This window comes from Vulpes vulpes, chromosome 8 (genome assembly GCF_048418805.1).
Source record: "Vulpes vulpes isolate BD-2025 chromosome 8, VulVul3, whole genome shotgun sequence".
Lineage (NCBI taxonomy): Eukaryota > Metazoa > Chordata > Mammalia > Carnivora > Canidae > Vulpes > Vulpes vulpes.
In genome coordinates, this window is record NC_132787.1 from 22,566,850 (window position 1) to 22,582,164 (window position 15,315).

At 33.7% G+C, this 15,315-nt stretch overlaps 1 protein-coding gene across 32 annotated transcripts in view; it reads left to right on the forward strand.

The window, feature by feature from the left end:
• Positions 1-15,315, forward strand: part of SOX5 (SRY-box transcription factor 5) — a 995,306-nt gene that overhangs the window by 329,167 nt on the left and 650,824 nt on the right. For all 32 annotated transcript variants that reach the window (XM_072765770.1, XM_072765744.1, XM_072765748.1 and 29 more), the window contains one exon: positions 8,281-8,347. The gene's annotated coding sequence lies outside the window, so the exon portion shown is untranslated. The remainder of the gene's footprint in view (positions 1-8,280; positions 8,348-15,315) is intronic.

Below are 15,315 nucleotides of genomic sequence, written 5' to 3' on the forward strand. Positions count from 1 at the left end.
CTGATTAGTAGGGAAAGGATCCATGGTTTATTTAAGCAGTGCCCTATTGTTAGCATTTGGACTCATGCCATATATATATATATATATATATATATATATATATATATATATATATATATATATATTGTTTTTAGAGTTATTTCCTCAGGGTATAATCTCAAATAAATTTACATATGAATATGTGTAAGATTGCTAGCATATAGGATCCAAATACTTTTTTACAATATATGAACCACTTTCAGCTTTCACTAACCACATATGAAAACCTCACTTTACCATTCCTTTCCAGCGTGGGTTTTTATAATAAAAACTTGTGCTAATTTGGTAAAAATTAATAATTGGATACTTCCATATGTATGCTAATTTACCATTTGTGGGTCCTGTGAAATGAGAAGTTCTTCAGTATTCCTTGGAGAGTTACAAAGGACCTCACTTGAGAAGGTAAAATAATTAGGCTAATTCTTGAAGGTGAGTAGATAGAGAAGAATGGCACAACATGCACAAATTGTCCCATGTGTAGATTTTGGGATGGGAGAAATGAGAACAACTAAAGAACTTACCATAGTCAAAGTAATAGAAGAGTGTAGAGAAGGACAATATCTAGGGGGAAGGGACAGAGTTTATAGATATTTAAGAGATGGGATGAGCATGATTCAATGGCCAATTAGCTGTGAACAGTGATGGAGTCTTATAAGGAATTGTAACTAAATAATTCTAATTTTATATAAATCACTCCTTTGTTCAACATTTTCTGAGTTCAATTAAATTTAAAAACTCAAATTACAGCAAAAACTATCCCTATTTACATATTAGATATAGGTAGGCAACCATTGTTTTGTATTTCAGCATGCTACACCATGCATACATGTCCTTTCCTTTGGAGGAACTGCTTGTTCATTCAGTGTCCATGACAAAGGTACACGATACAGTCCTAGCCAATTATAGAACTTCATCCTGCAGGCCACTATAAATGATATAAAGAAAAGCCCTAGTTTTTCCAATATGCAAATATGAGTAATCTTCCCTTATGACATTTTGTCTTCCTGTTGAATGGTAATTAAAATACTATACAGTTTTGCTGTGGCATGAAAGATTATAATAAGAGTAATAAGATGTTATAACACTTATTGAATATCTACAATAATACTCAATGATGTTCAGTTGACTAGGCACTCTTGCACTTGACAAGCATTAACTCTTTTAATACTACTAAGCACCCTATAAGGCATACATTATTATAGTTCCCTTTTAAAACATGAGAAAATAAACAAAGACATAAAGTAACTTTCCAGTGGTCATGAATAGATGAATAGATGGATAGATGGAGATGGGATAGCCAGACTTAACAATTTCTCAATAGAGGAAATGAGGTATTTTTATTCATTATGTTAAGGAATGTTACTAAGAAGTAAACATCTTTTCTATAATGTTTGACTTTATTTGCAATTATTTAGAATTTCCTGGGAACGAACTGTTATTGATCTTCTTTTTACTTAATAATTATTTAGTTAGCTTGCTAATCAACTACATAAATGCTATTTCCAATTGGTGATAATGATGATGCTCTATTTTGTGTATCTGGTAGGAATCATCTCACGTTTTATCACTGGAAATTCCTACTTTATAATTTTTCACCTTAATTAATCTATTTATACACATTATGATATCTGCTGTACTGTTAACTTCTAAAGTGCAGAATCCATGTGTGATTAATCTTCCTAGCCTTCAGAGTAGGCCAGAAAAGAGAAATTAATGTTTATTTTTGGGTTCTGTAAACTCATTAGTTCAATTAATTATCACCTTAAAAGATGAGAGAGCTAAGGTTGAACCACCTATAAGTCGAAGCCTGAACTCATAGTCAATTCTAGATAATCCCATAACACATGTACTTTTTATCTTGGTATTTTACCTTATAACATAATCTATATCTTATGATAAATACTTTTTGTGGAATAAATGAGTGGATAGATGGCTGTTTTTCAACGAATCTCGAACTTAAGTCAAAGCGATGTGTGCACCCACTTTAGAGAAGATAAGGGACCCTTATTTAAATTTCAGTGGCAGAAAATATATGTGAATAGTCAAAACATGTATTAAATAAAGAGATTAGCCACTGTAGTTTGTATAACTGGAATGGTCAAGCTGCTTAGTCATATGACTTACCATTATGAAGCTGGGTAAATGTGAGATAGTTTTACAGAATAATGTAGCCTGTATTTTTTTTTAATGAATTCATATTAAAATTAAAAGTTAAATAGGAAGTATTGGGAAACTTCAATTTTATGTTACTGAAATTTGATATTTTTAAGTATATATGTTTTCATATAATTATTTAGTTTTGTTTGGCAGCTAAAGTTTTATAACAGTCATTCTTAAATATTCTAAAATCACTAAAGTATCTATGTGATTTCCAGCTTCTAACAAATTATATTCTGAACTACCACCATAGTTTGGATTAAAAAATTTTTCCCTTCACTACCAGTACTGATAAAGTGACAATTATACTTGGATTATATTATAATACTTGAACTTTGTTGAAAGACTAATCTCTGAAGAATAGTTTAAAAGTAGAATATATTCTTATTATTTTATTGTTGGTAATTAAACTTGGCCTGGCAGTAATGTTATGTGTCAAGAAATAGTGTATAAAATATAAAATATTTTTTCTATTATCTTAACATGATTATATTTTTAAGGCAGATGTGGGTACTTTTTAAAAAAAATATGGGAACAAAATTATATTAATGTATCTTTGCTTTATATTGTGTGATTTGTTAAAAACTGTTTTGTTGAGGTAGAGTTTATACACTTTACAATCTACTCATTTAAAGCATGCAATTCAGTGTTTTTTAGTAAATTCAAAGGGTTGTTTATCATCACAATATAATTTGAGAACATTTTAATCTGACAAAAACTCTATATTCAGCAACAGTCTCTCCCTACTCCAAATCTGATTGCTCCGTAACTCTAGGTAATCGCTAACGTGTCACTGTGTCTCTGCTCTATGTCTCTATAGCTTTGCCTATTTTGACCATTTCTTATAAATGGAATCATACAATATATGTTCTTTTGTTACTGGCTTCTTTCTTTTGATATGCTTTCAAGGTTCATCCCTGTTGTAACGTGTACTTTATTCCTTTTTATGGCTGAATAATATTCCATTGTATGGCTGTACCTAAATTTTGTTTATTCACTCATCACTCATCGATTGATGACATTTAAATTGTTGTTGCATTTTGGCTCTTAGAAATAATGCTGCTATAAATATTCATGTACAGTATTTAGATAGACAAACATATGTTTCATTTTCTTTTATGGACATACATGGGTGAAATTGTGGGGTCATAAAGTAACTCTATATTTAACCTTTTAGGAACTGCCAAACTATTTTCCAAAGCACCTGCAGAATTGCTAGATCATACAGTTACTTTATAGATTTGATCTTTTAGGAACTGCAAACTATTTTCCAAAGCACCCTCAGTTTGATGTAAAGTTTCTCTACAATCTCATCAGCATTTATTATTACCTATCTTTTTTTATTAGACATCCTAGGGAATATAAAGTGGTATATCACTGTGGTCTTGGGTTGCATTTTCCTAGTGGCTAATGATGTTAAGTATCTTTCATGTGTTATTTGGCCATTTATATATCTTCTCTGTGGAAATGCCTATTCAGATTCTTTGTCCATTTTTAATTAGGTTGTTTAACCTTTTATTATAGAGTTGAAAGAGTTCTTTGTATATTCTGGATATAAGTCCTTATCAGATGTATGATTTGCAAATATTTTCTCCCATTCTGTAGTTTGTCTTTTTAACTTTTTTTTAATTGCTCCCGAGACAAAAACATGTTCAATACTTTCTTGATTGTGTACTTTGAAGCACAAAGTTTTTATATTTTGATGTAATCCAATTTATTAGTTTTTTTTTTAATTGCTGGTCTTATCTGTTGGTGTTGTGTCTAAAAAACCATTGTCAAACTCAAGGTTATGAATATTTGTGCTTTCTCCCAAGAGTTTTATAGTTTTAACTCTTACATTTAGTAATATCCATTTTGAGGTTTTTTTTTTTTTTTTTTTTTTTTTGCATAGTATTGCGGTAGGAGTCCTGTTCTATTCTTTTGCATATGGATATCCAGTTGTTCCCCAAACCATTTGTTGAAAAGACTGTTAGGTTCCAATACTAATTTCTCAGATGTTTACTGGGTGTTCTGTCATTCAGTTCAATATGACACTATCTGGATTTAGCATAAGATCCTAGAAATTGAAGAGTAAGGTCCCCAATGACTGCCCTTACTTCAGAAGGTAACTGCAATGAACACTTCTGTCTGACAGAATTGGCCACAAATTTGGGAGTTCTCACAACACTCCCTCAGCTTCAGTAATTCCCTAGCATGACTCATAGAACTTATAAAACTGCATATTTTTATTATAAAGGATTCAAATAAATAGCCCAGATGAAGATATATATAGGATAAGTCTAGTCGGGTCTTGAGTACAAGAGTTTATGTTTTTTTTGGAGTCAGGGTATATGACCCTCCCATATATCAGTATGTTCACCAACCAGGAAGCTCTTCGAGACTCATTGTTTAGAGCTCCTCTTGAGGTTTCATTACATAGGCACGATTGATTAAATCATTAACCTTTTGATTAAACTCAGTCTTCAACCTCTCTCCTCTCCTCAGAGTTTGGGGTAGTAATGTTCTGGAAAGTTCCAGTCCTCAAATCACATGATTGCTTTTTTTCACAACCTCTCCCATCCAGAAGCTATCTAGGGGCACAGTTAGAGGAGTGAAGTCATAGCATAACAAAGGCATGCCTATTGTTCAGAGAAATCCAAAAGTTTTTGAATCTCTGGACCAGATTTATTTTCTTTCTCTCTGTTCCTTTCCGTGTTTCTGTGTTTCTGTCTTTCTTTCTTCCTTCCTTCCTTCCTTTCCTTCCATCCCTTGCTCCCTTCTTACCTTCTTTCCTCCCTCGCTTCCTTTCCTTCCTTTCCTTCGTCTCCCTCTACCCTTCCTCCCCTTCTTCCATAATTGTCCCTTCCTCCATTGTCTTGGCAAGAGTGTCAAAAACCAAATGACCATAAATGTCAGGGTTTATTTCTGTACTCTCAATTTCATGCCATTCATTGATTTATATTTTTATCCTTATGTCAGTACCACACTGTCTTGATTGCTATAGCTTTGCCTTAAGTTTTGAAGTTAGGAACTTTGCATTCCCCAGCTTTTTTCTTCTTTCTCAAGATTGTTTTAGCTATACTGGTTCCCTTGATTTCCATATGAATTTTAGGATCAGCTTGTCAGTTTCTACCAAAAAGGCCATCTAAAATACTGCCGGAGGTTGTGTTGAATCTATAGGTCATTTTGGGAAGTCTTTTCATTTAAGAATATCAAGTTTTCTGATCCATGAATGTGGCATGTCTTTCCATCTTCTTAGATATTATTTTGTTTCAATGGTATTTTAGTTTTAAATGTAAAAGACTTCCACTTCTAAGTTTACATTTAAGTATTTTCTTTTTTTTTAAGATTTTGTTTATTCATAGAGACACACAGAGAGAGAGAGAGAGAGAGAGAGAGAGAAGCAGAGACACAGGCAGAGGGAGAAGCAGGCTCCATTCAGGAAGTCCGACGTGGGACTCGATCCCAGGTCTCCAGGATCACACCCCAGGCTGCAGGGGATGCTAAACCACTGTGCCACCAGGGCTGCCCTATTTTGTTTTTTTCTATGCTATTGTAAATAGAATTGTTTTCTTAATTTTATTTTTAAAATTGCCATTGCTAGTATACAGAAATTTAATTGATTTTTATGTATTAATAAAGTATCCTACAACCCTACTGAACTATTTTTAGTTCTAATAGTGTGTTTAGTGAATTTCTTTGGATTTTCAAATAAAAATAATGTTATCTACAAATAGATGGTTTTACTTATTCCTTTTCAATCTGGATCTTTTTTATTTCTTTTTCTTTATTAACAAACCTGGCTGTAATTTCCAGTACAATACTGAATAGAAGTGGTATGAGTAGACATCCTTGTTTTATTCCAAGATCTGGGGTAAAGCAGTCAGTCTTTTACAATTAAGTATAATAGTTACAGTTTGTGTTTGTATTTTTGGAGATGCTCTGTATTAAGGAAGTTTTATTGTTTTGCTTATTTGTTGAGTGTTTTTATCATGAAAAGGTGTTGGATTTTTGTCAAATGTTATTCACATCTATCGAATAATTGCATTATTTTATATTTTATTAATATAGTATGTTCCATTTTTTGATATTTAGATGTTACACCAATTTTATATTTCTATGATAAATCTGAGCAGGTATTTCTTGGTATATAATTTTTTTTTTACTGTTCTATATACTTTAAAAGAACTTAGGTACTCTAAAAGTCACCCAAAATTACTGAGACTTTTAAAAATGAAAAGTCTTAATAAAATAATAATCTAAATTGTGCAAGTAGTCTGGTTCTAGATCACCTCCAAACCTCTGGTTATAGTATGTTAGACCAATATTCTAGAAGTAGAATTCTGTTTTCCTTAAAGTACTTTTTTAAGTCCTTTTAAAGTAGTGACCACATAATCCAGTTGATGACACAGGTAACACCACCATCCTAGGACAGAAAATATATGTAGTTTATATTTATACAATTTAAGAATCGTGTTGCAATGTCACAAGAATCAATAATAAATGTTTAAACATTTTGAAATGATAGAACTAAACACTTTGGGGATCCCTGGGTGGTAGAGCGGTTTAGTGCCTGCCTTTGGCCCAGGGCGCGATCCTGGAGATCCGGGATCGAATCCCATGTCGGGCTCCCGGTGCATGGAGCCTGCTTCTCCCTCTGCCTATGTCTCTGCCTCTCTCTCTCTCTCTGTGACTATCATAAATAAATAAAAATTTAAAAAAAAGTTAAAAAAAAGAACTAAACACTTTGGGGGCTAAAGCTTAAAAAGGTCGAATAGGTGATGAACTTATCCTTATAAAAATTATTCTACATCTATAAGTAAATGAAAAAAATTATGATAAAATAGTTATATGTATTAATTTTGGGGAGATTTTTGGAAAATAAGGCTTATCTATGTAAGAGGTTAAATAAATCTCCAAAGACATAGCTCTTCTGTCATAGGGCTGATGATTAAATCCTGGTCTTTGGAGTGCTGGGTGACTCAGTCAGTTAAGCATCAAACTCCTGATTTGAGCTTAGGTCATGACCTCAGGATTGTGAGATGGAGCCCTGAATCAGGCTCTGCACTAGGCATAGGGCCTGCTTAAGAATCTCTTTCTTTCTCTGCCCCTCCCCCTTCCCTCTCTAAAAACAAAACAAAAGAAAACAACCCCCCCAAAACAGACCTGGTCTTTATGACACTGGAGTATGAATATGAAAGAACAACTGGGTATAAATAAATAATGTGTTTCTGCTTTTATTTTGCTGTTTTTATTCATACTGTTTTTACACAGAAATTATAGAATGAGTTTGTAAACTTTTATTATTTGTTTTAAGATTTTATTTATTCATGAGACACACAGAAAAAAAGGGGCAGAGACATAGGCAGAGGGAGAGGGAGAAGCAGTCTCCCTTCAGGGAGCTGGGTGCAAGGACTCAATCCCGGTACTCCAGGATCAATCCTGGTACTCCAGGATCATGCCCTGAGCTGAAGGGAGATGGTGCTTAACCACTGAGCCACCCAGGCATCACTGTAAACGTTTATTCTGATACAATTTATTGTCCTAATGTAACATAGAACTGTGTCCTAATAAGTAATAGTCTGTATTTAATAAATCTTAGTCCCCATTTGGATGTTTTCCATAAAGTTCTGTAGCTGAAGTAATGTTGCCTTATACGTATATTTTAAGTTAACCATCAAGGAATAGAAAGAAGGTTACAATTGTTTTTCTCTTTAAAATGAGGCTCAGGGTTACATATTCATACATGTGCTTACATGAATGAATTAATAATACAAAGATTTTTTAAAGCAATTTAATTGATACAGCTCCAAAATAACTGGTCCACATTTTTACATTTCACCTGTTATTATCTTAACTATCATTTACAAAATTTATTTTTTAGTTGTTCTTCCATTATTCATTCATCAACCACTAACTGGCAGTCTTATGTTGCTGTGTGGCTGTGAATCTTATCTAGAAAAAGTTATTATGATGAAATTATTTAATATTTCTTCCAAAGTTTTGTCGTAGAAACTTTGTTTAACTCTATGATACTTGATTTTTTCACCTATTTTAGGAATTACTTTGATTTCTAACTACTTTTCTTTCCTGTATTTTTTTCAGCTTTACAAGAAATAGATAACATCAAGGACTTCGGGAGTGGGAGAGATTGGACAGGGAGACTCAGCAGGTCAGGACATTTGTGTTATCATTTGCTGATCATTCTTTTGCCATCAATCCTACAGTTCTCAAGTCTCTTGCCACTTGTTTATTTCTTGGACATGCTTACTTAGTATGTTCTCAGTTTTGCAAATCATGACTAACGCCTTCATATAAAAAGTCTAGCATTTGAGTATCCTTTTTTAGGATTTGAAGATTAAAACATAATTTAAATGAATTTTCAAGAATAGAAGAAAATTTTTTACCTAATAAGTTATATAAATACCCTGATTTCTACTATTCTAACATAAATTGTTTTGAATGATGATTTCTTGATTACTTTTCCAGAATCAAAACTTTAAACATATAAAATATTATTGATTATAGTAATATTTAGTAATGGTCATAACACTTCGGTCATGAAGGTTGTTTCCTTTCTTTACTGTTCTATTCTCTGGGCTTGGATCTACCCTAAAAGCTCTGGACACTTTAGAGTCCATCTGTTTGCTTACACTAATCTTAACTACTGAATGTTGACTACTACGTGAAAATGAAGGTTAATTAAAATACAATTTCTAATGGAAAGATCCAAACAGTTACAGGGTCTACTATGAACATTTGTCACCATTGTGGAATGTGTCACATTCCTCAGTAAGCTGGAACCATGCTGGCCTTTGAGGTGTCCATTGCCCTGAGTGTCCCCATATGTTACTAATGGTTTCATGTTCACTTCCTGCTTCAGAGAAGTCTCACAGTTGTCTTAAACAGTGATTACATCTCTGAGCACAATTGTTTAGCTATTTATAGAAGCTTGGGAATCATTTACCTCTGTGTCATGCCTATCACTTCCACAATTCTCCTGGAATTTAACTTAACTCCTCTGCATACCAACTTCTATTGGGTTTTTCAGTGTTCATCACACGGAGGGATAAATGCTTTTGTACTTCAGTCTGATCACATCTCTTCTAGTAAAAAGGCTTTTTCAGAAAGGAGCTAAACTTAAAGTTCTTCTGCCTGGATGATTCAAGGATTTAGTTATTTCCTAGCATTAGCATTAGAGACCAGACAGATTGTTATTTTTATGTATTGAGAGAACACTAGTCTCCAGCTTAAAGGAGAGATAATTTCAAGTATATTTTGATGCAATGCATCTGCTCAAGTCTCTGTTCTTAACTAAATTAGGTAAGAGTCCCTCAAAAATATGTATTTAGAATGATATGCTTAAGTGATTGGGCTTTTAAGTATAACTCCACTGATTCTTGCAGCTTTGAGATTTCCTTTGGGCAATACTCTCATAGTTTTCTGGTGGTAAACAATTCCACATTGTCAGTTGACAAATATTATTAAACTAAACATTAAAAAGATATAAACTGAAGCCAAAAGTGGTAGGTTTTCTTGACATCCCGCTGAAATGTAAGTATTGACCTTTAATTGAATATACTTGTTGAGTTTTGTATGTTTGGAAGCAAAATAAAAAAGCAGGGGACAAATATCTCATAGATCCCATAGTCTTGGGAGATAGAATCTAATCCAATCTATATACTTTACAAACCTAAATTGCTACCCAGTGTGACATGAAATACTAACAGAGGTGAATCTGTGTTTCTTGACATGGTGCAGGCCTAATGCATTATGCTGACTTAGAAATTATGGAATACAAACAATTCTGCACACAACATTGTGCACACATTTAAAAAATATCATCATCTGCCATGTCCACCAATTTACAATCTATGGAAAATACAATTGATACTAATACTTGACTTTGGATTGTACTGATATTTGAATAAATTGAGAACTTTAAGCTTTTCTTTTTTTTTTTTTTAAACTGTTGTTTCTCTGGAGAAGTTTCCCGTTTGGCTGGATGAAATGGAAAGATGATTATTCATTCATTCTTTCATTCATGCAACAGAAGTTCTTATGTTCCTGAAGCTTTAATTCTAGAGGAGGAGAACATAAAGTGAAAATTTAAATATAGAGTTGACCCTTGAAAAATGTAGGGGCTTAAAAAAAAAAAAAAAAAAGAAAAGAAAAAAAAATGTAGGGGCTTAGGGTGCTAAATTTCATTCAGTTGAAAATCTGCATATAACTTTTGACTCCTTGAAAACTTAACTAATAGTCTACTATTGACTAGAAACCTTACCAGTACCATAAGTAGTCCATTAACACATATTTTGTATGTTACATGTATTATATTCTTATAATAAAGTCAGCTAGAGGAGAGGAAATGTTATTAAGAAAATCATAAGAAAAATACATTTATAGTACTGTATTATAAAAATTCCATGTATAAGTAGACTCATGCAATTCAAACCCCCTTTGTTCAAGAGTCAATGGTGTATGATAATGGAGATACATACTAAGAAGTAAATAAAACAGAGTAAATAGAGAATGATGGGAGACTTTTTCAGATATTATTCTGAATTTCAGATATTATTCAGATATTATGTCTGAGGAAGGTGTTTCTGCTAAGGAGAAAATGAAGCACAAACTTAAGTGGAGAAAGGGAACCATTCAGATATAAATGGGTGAAGAGACACTCCTTATACTTGGTATGTTGAAAGATTGTCAAGAAAGGCAATATAGTAGGAAAAGATTAAGGAATGGACAAGTAAAAGATGACAATGGGAAGAATGATGTGGTGTCTATCACAGAGAGCCTAGTAGATCACAGTGGGACCTTGACTATCATTCTGAGTGAGATGGGATTCACCAAAGGGATTTTAGCCAATAAGGGACATCATATGGCTCACATGTTTTAAGAATCACTCAGACTTACAGGGGTATGTAAAGCGTTTAAAAAATTTGTCTTTGGATACAGAATATAAATTATGAGTGAAAATAGACTTAAATAAACAACAATCAGGGCAACATTATCTGATCAGGATATTGACTGATGATTGTGTTCTAGGAGCTAATGTTAAATAGCGTAGCTCTCTTTTTTCTCTTCCATGTCCTTAATTTGCATAATTCTTTTGAATTTGAATCATGTTCTTTGGCAGTGTATAATAACTTATTGTTTTATAATAGGGACATTAATGACAATGATATGTAATATTTAAAAATTATGTACATCTGATTGTTGTTGTGCATGCTGATTTTCCCATTTGTTTGTCATTTATAATTTCAACCAAAACTACATAGCCTTGTGTAAGTCCACAAACAAGTCATGAATTTTATCTTCCATTTGTAAGGGAAGATGCTTGATATAATGTCATAGTTTTATTACAATTATCACATGATCTGTTAGACTATTTATGATGAGGGGAAATGGAGTATTTAAAAAAAAAAAAAACTTGTAGGATTTAGAGGGCACAAATTCTGGAACCAGCTTTGAAACTTACCGGCTGACTTGGGGTCTTTAACGTGTTTGCCTAGAAGTGATCAACATTTATGTTATCTCTGTAGTTCCTTTACATTTGTTGACTCAGTGTGCACATACTACATGGTAAATAAAAATTGGTTGAATTAAGAGTCACCTACAGTAGAAGTGACCATGTTTAATATAAATGAGAAAATAAGATTATTTCATATAAATAACAGGAAAATCTCCATACTTATTTTGGTAAAAATTATCAGAGAAGATATTATTGATAGGAAGAGTCATTTATAAAATTATCATGATTATCATGTGAAAGAATCAAAGTCGGTCTGAGAAAAAGAATTTAAGGGTTGCCTTATGTTATCAGTCTTGTGGCAGCAGTTTCCAATTGCCAAATGATAGTTTACCATAAAATTTTCAAACCTTTAAATCAATATATTAATAAAGTATTTTAAAACTATAACTAAGGTTATAGCTAAGCTTAGATTTCCATTATTCGGCTATCAGAATATGCATGCAACAAAAATATAGAGAGACACATATGTGTCTATATATTTGAAAATTTTTATTTATTCTAAATTCTTTTAATTATAAGAATTATAAGAATCCTTTTTATGATTAAATGAGAAATAAAGAAATTATTCTTTGAATTATATATTGAAGAGGGCATGCCTACCTTAACTTCTCCACACAGACACCTACAAGTCTCCTTGAACCTGGGATGATTCAGGTCCTTTTCTGACATAGGCGGTGCAGGATGTTTTCCTTCTAGAATGGCCAGTTCCTCCACCAATGGTTATGCCTCATTTCTTTTGGCAGCTCCAGAAATGCTGATTCTTCACTCCAGTATTTTCGGCTTCTTTACTGGAAGCTTTAATAGTTAAAGGTGCTCATGTTTCCCACCTCAAAATAAATAAATTGACAAAAACTTCCCTTCCTATTTCTTCCTCCAGCTACCATTCCCTTCCTATACATATTTCCCTGAAGTTTCAACTTCCTGTCTCTGTTTTCTTTCTTCCCACCCACTCCCCAACCCTCTTCACTTCTATCATCTTGCTAAGGTTATCAGTTACCACCATCACACTAAATCCAAATGACAATTTTTAGTCATTATCTTATTTGGTCCTTGAGTTCATGCAACAGTTTTTTTTTATTTTTTATTTTTAGAAAGACTCTTTTCTCTTTGCTTTTTGATGAGATTGAATCTGTTTTGGTCTCCACTATAACCCTAACATATCTTCCAAAGTGCTTTTCTTATAGCATGCATTAAATGAATTTAGTTTGAAGATCCAACACCAAATATTATAACGTGAGATATAATGTCATAAAGACTACACAGGACCTACAACTTAACATTCTACTGGGTCCATAGGAAAGAAAAACAAAGTTTCATAGGCAAGAGAGTACTTTAGCTGGGTCTTAAAGGATGCCTGTGATTTTCCTAGCAGAGATGTTACAGGGAAGGGAGGAGGATTGCCTAGTATATATTTAAGGTCCTGGTGTCTGAAGTGTCTCTTTGGGCTTGGGTAAGTTTGGATGCAGCCCAAGGTATACAAAAGGGGAATAGTGACTGTAAAGATATGTTCAGCTCTTTACAACATAAAGAGCCTTTACAATTCAAAGTCTATAAACAGGACTTTGATTCTGACTTTGGTGATTTCACTTTCAATTCAACATGACTTGGGCAGTTCTTGAAAATTTTTGTTTGTTTACAAGGGGAAGAGAGGAGACCAATACAATCATCAACAAGAAATCCAGAAAGTCAGGGCCAAGATAAAAATGCTTGGGGACAGCTAAAAGCAGAAATTCAAAGATGGAATCAATAGAGTTTGACTTACTAGAGCAATAAGGGATGAATTTAAGCCTTGAGTAACTGAAATAAAAGTCATGCAAACCATGGATGTGGGAAATCAGAAAAAAAAATGTATTTATTTTTACTTATTTACTTATATTTATGTTAGTGGAAGGACACAAATAGTTTGGAGAACCTATACATTTGAGATGCCAGTGTTGATAAATTGAAGTATCCATGCAGAAATTTTGGGACATGGCAGGAAAATTGAGGATGAAGCTATATGAATTAAAACTTGAAAGCAAAGTTTCCTCTTTAGTGGAAGAAGGGCAATCCAGGCTGAGGGAATACCTTGAAAGACGTAGGGTCTGAATGCCATGTGGAATTTTGAAGAAAATCAAATGGAATAGTCTAAATACAAGAAACTCTGAAGTTTGTAATGTAGTTCTTCTGCTTGACAAGCTGTGTAGTTCTGAAGTAGGCTTTGATTTATTTATTAATTTATTTATTTTTAATCTCTGAACGGGCCCTGCCTGAGTGATCTGGAGATAGTAAACACCAAATGTAGGCTTTATGGGTTCAATAGAATGTAATCACTTCTGAATTATGAAATTTTTTGAAGTATCAAAAATTGTTGAGGAATCCATTCATTCAATTGTTCGTTCTTTCATTCATTCATATATTCTTACTGAGTCTTAACCTGTGTCAGGCATTCTTTTATTTATATTGCCTGACTTTTTCCCCTTCCCATACTTGACTTGAATTTCACTGGTTGAACTGAGCATATTATTCTCTGTCAGTTCCAGGAAAAACACTGATTTAGATCTTGTCTTTCTGTGGCATCCATGCCTTCCACAACTCAGACCGGGTTACTCAAGTGGGTTGGAGTAACTATAAAAGGAAGTGAGGGAGAATGTTGATTTTACTTGTCCAATAACGGGAAATACATTCATTGTGCTGATACCCTGTGGACATGTGGAGTAAAATATTTAACTCACGAATGATTTAAATCATCCTCCTTAACGGTAGTTAAATACGCTGATGTTATAGAGATCTGACAAACATAACTATTATCATAGGACTACTGAGAAGTTTTTGGACAGAAGTGCCAGTTAGAGGAGGGGAGCCCTCTCCCTGAATGCTCAATGAGTGCTTGCCTGGGGTGTCCCCAGGAACAGGAGCTGACACAGGTGTTCAGCACAGTTGCTTACTGCTTCCCATCAAGAAGGATGGGGGGTTCTTAGCACTGCTGGCTTGTGGCACTCAGTGTATTTGGCAAGCAGTCAGCCCTGGCTGTGGATTTCCCTGGGGAAAATAAAAGCCACAGGAGAGTCATCAGTGTGACCTTCTGCTGGGTAGTTGGCACACAGTTGCACCACAGGAAGGCTTTCAGTTGTCATTTTCTGAACGGAGAGATATCAGGTGCTGATGGAGGCTCCCCATTCAAGGTGGGAAGTGTAGAAGGAAAAAAAAATATTGAGCAGAAGCTTACCAAATAATTCCCAGTCATGAAGCTTAACACCAGCTGATCTTCTGATAAAAGAGATTTTTTTGGGGGGTGAGGGAAGGGAGGAGAGGGAGTTTCTTTGGTTCTGTAAGCACAATTATAAGCTTTCCTATTTAAGTCTGACCCATCATATTGAAATGCTGTCACTAGTATCATTAGCAAGTAAAGTGTTGATAACATAGTCAAATGCACAGCAGAGTTCTGGCTCTTAAGTGTCTGGACTAACTCCCAATATTAGGAATAGGAGTCAAACTGCCATCACTTTTCCTGCGCTAACAGACGCCCTGCCATTAGCAGTCTGAAGGCAATTTTAATAAAATACATAGCCCTGCTGAGTTGGTCTCAAAAGATAAATAAGCAATGCAGAAAAGAAGCTTTT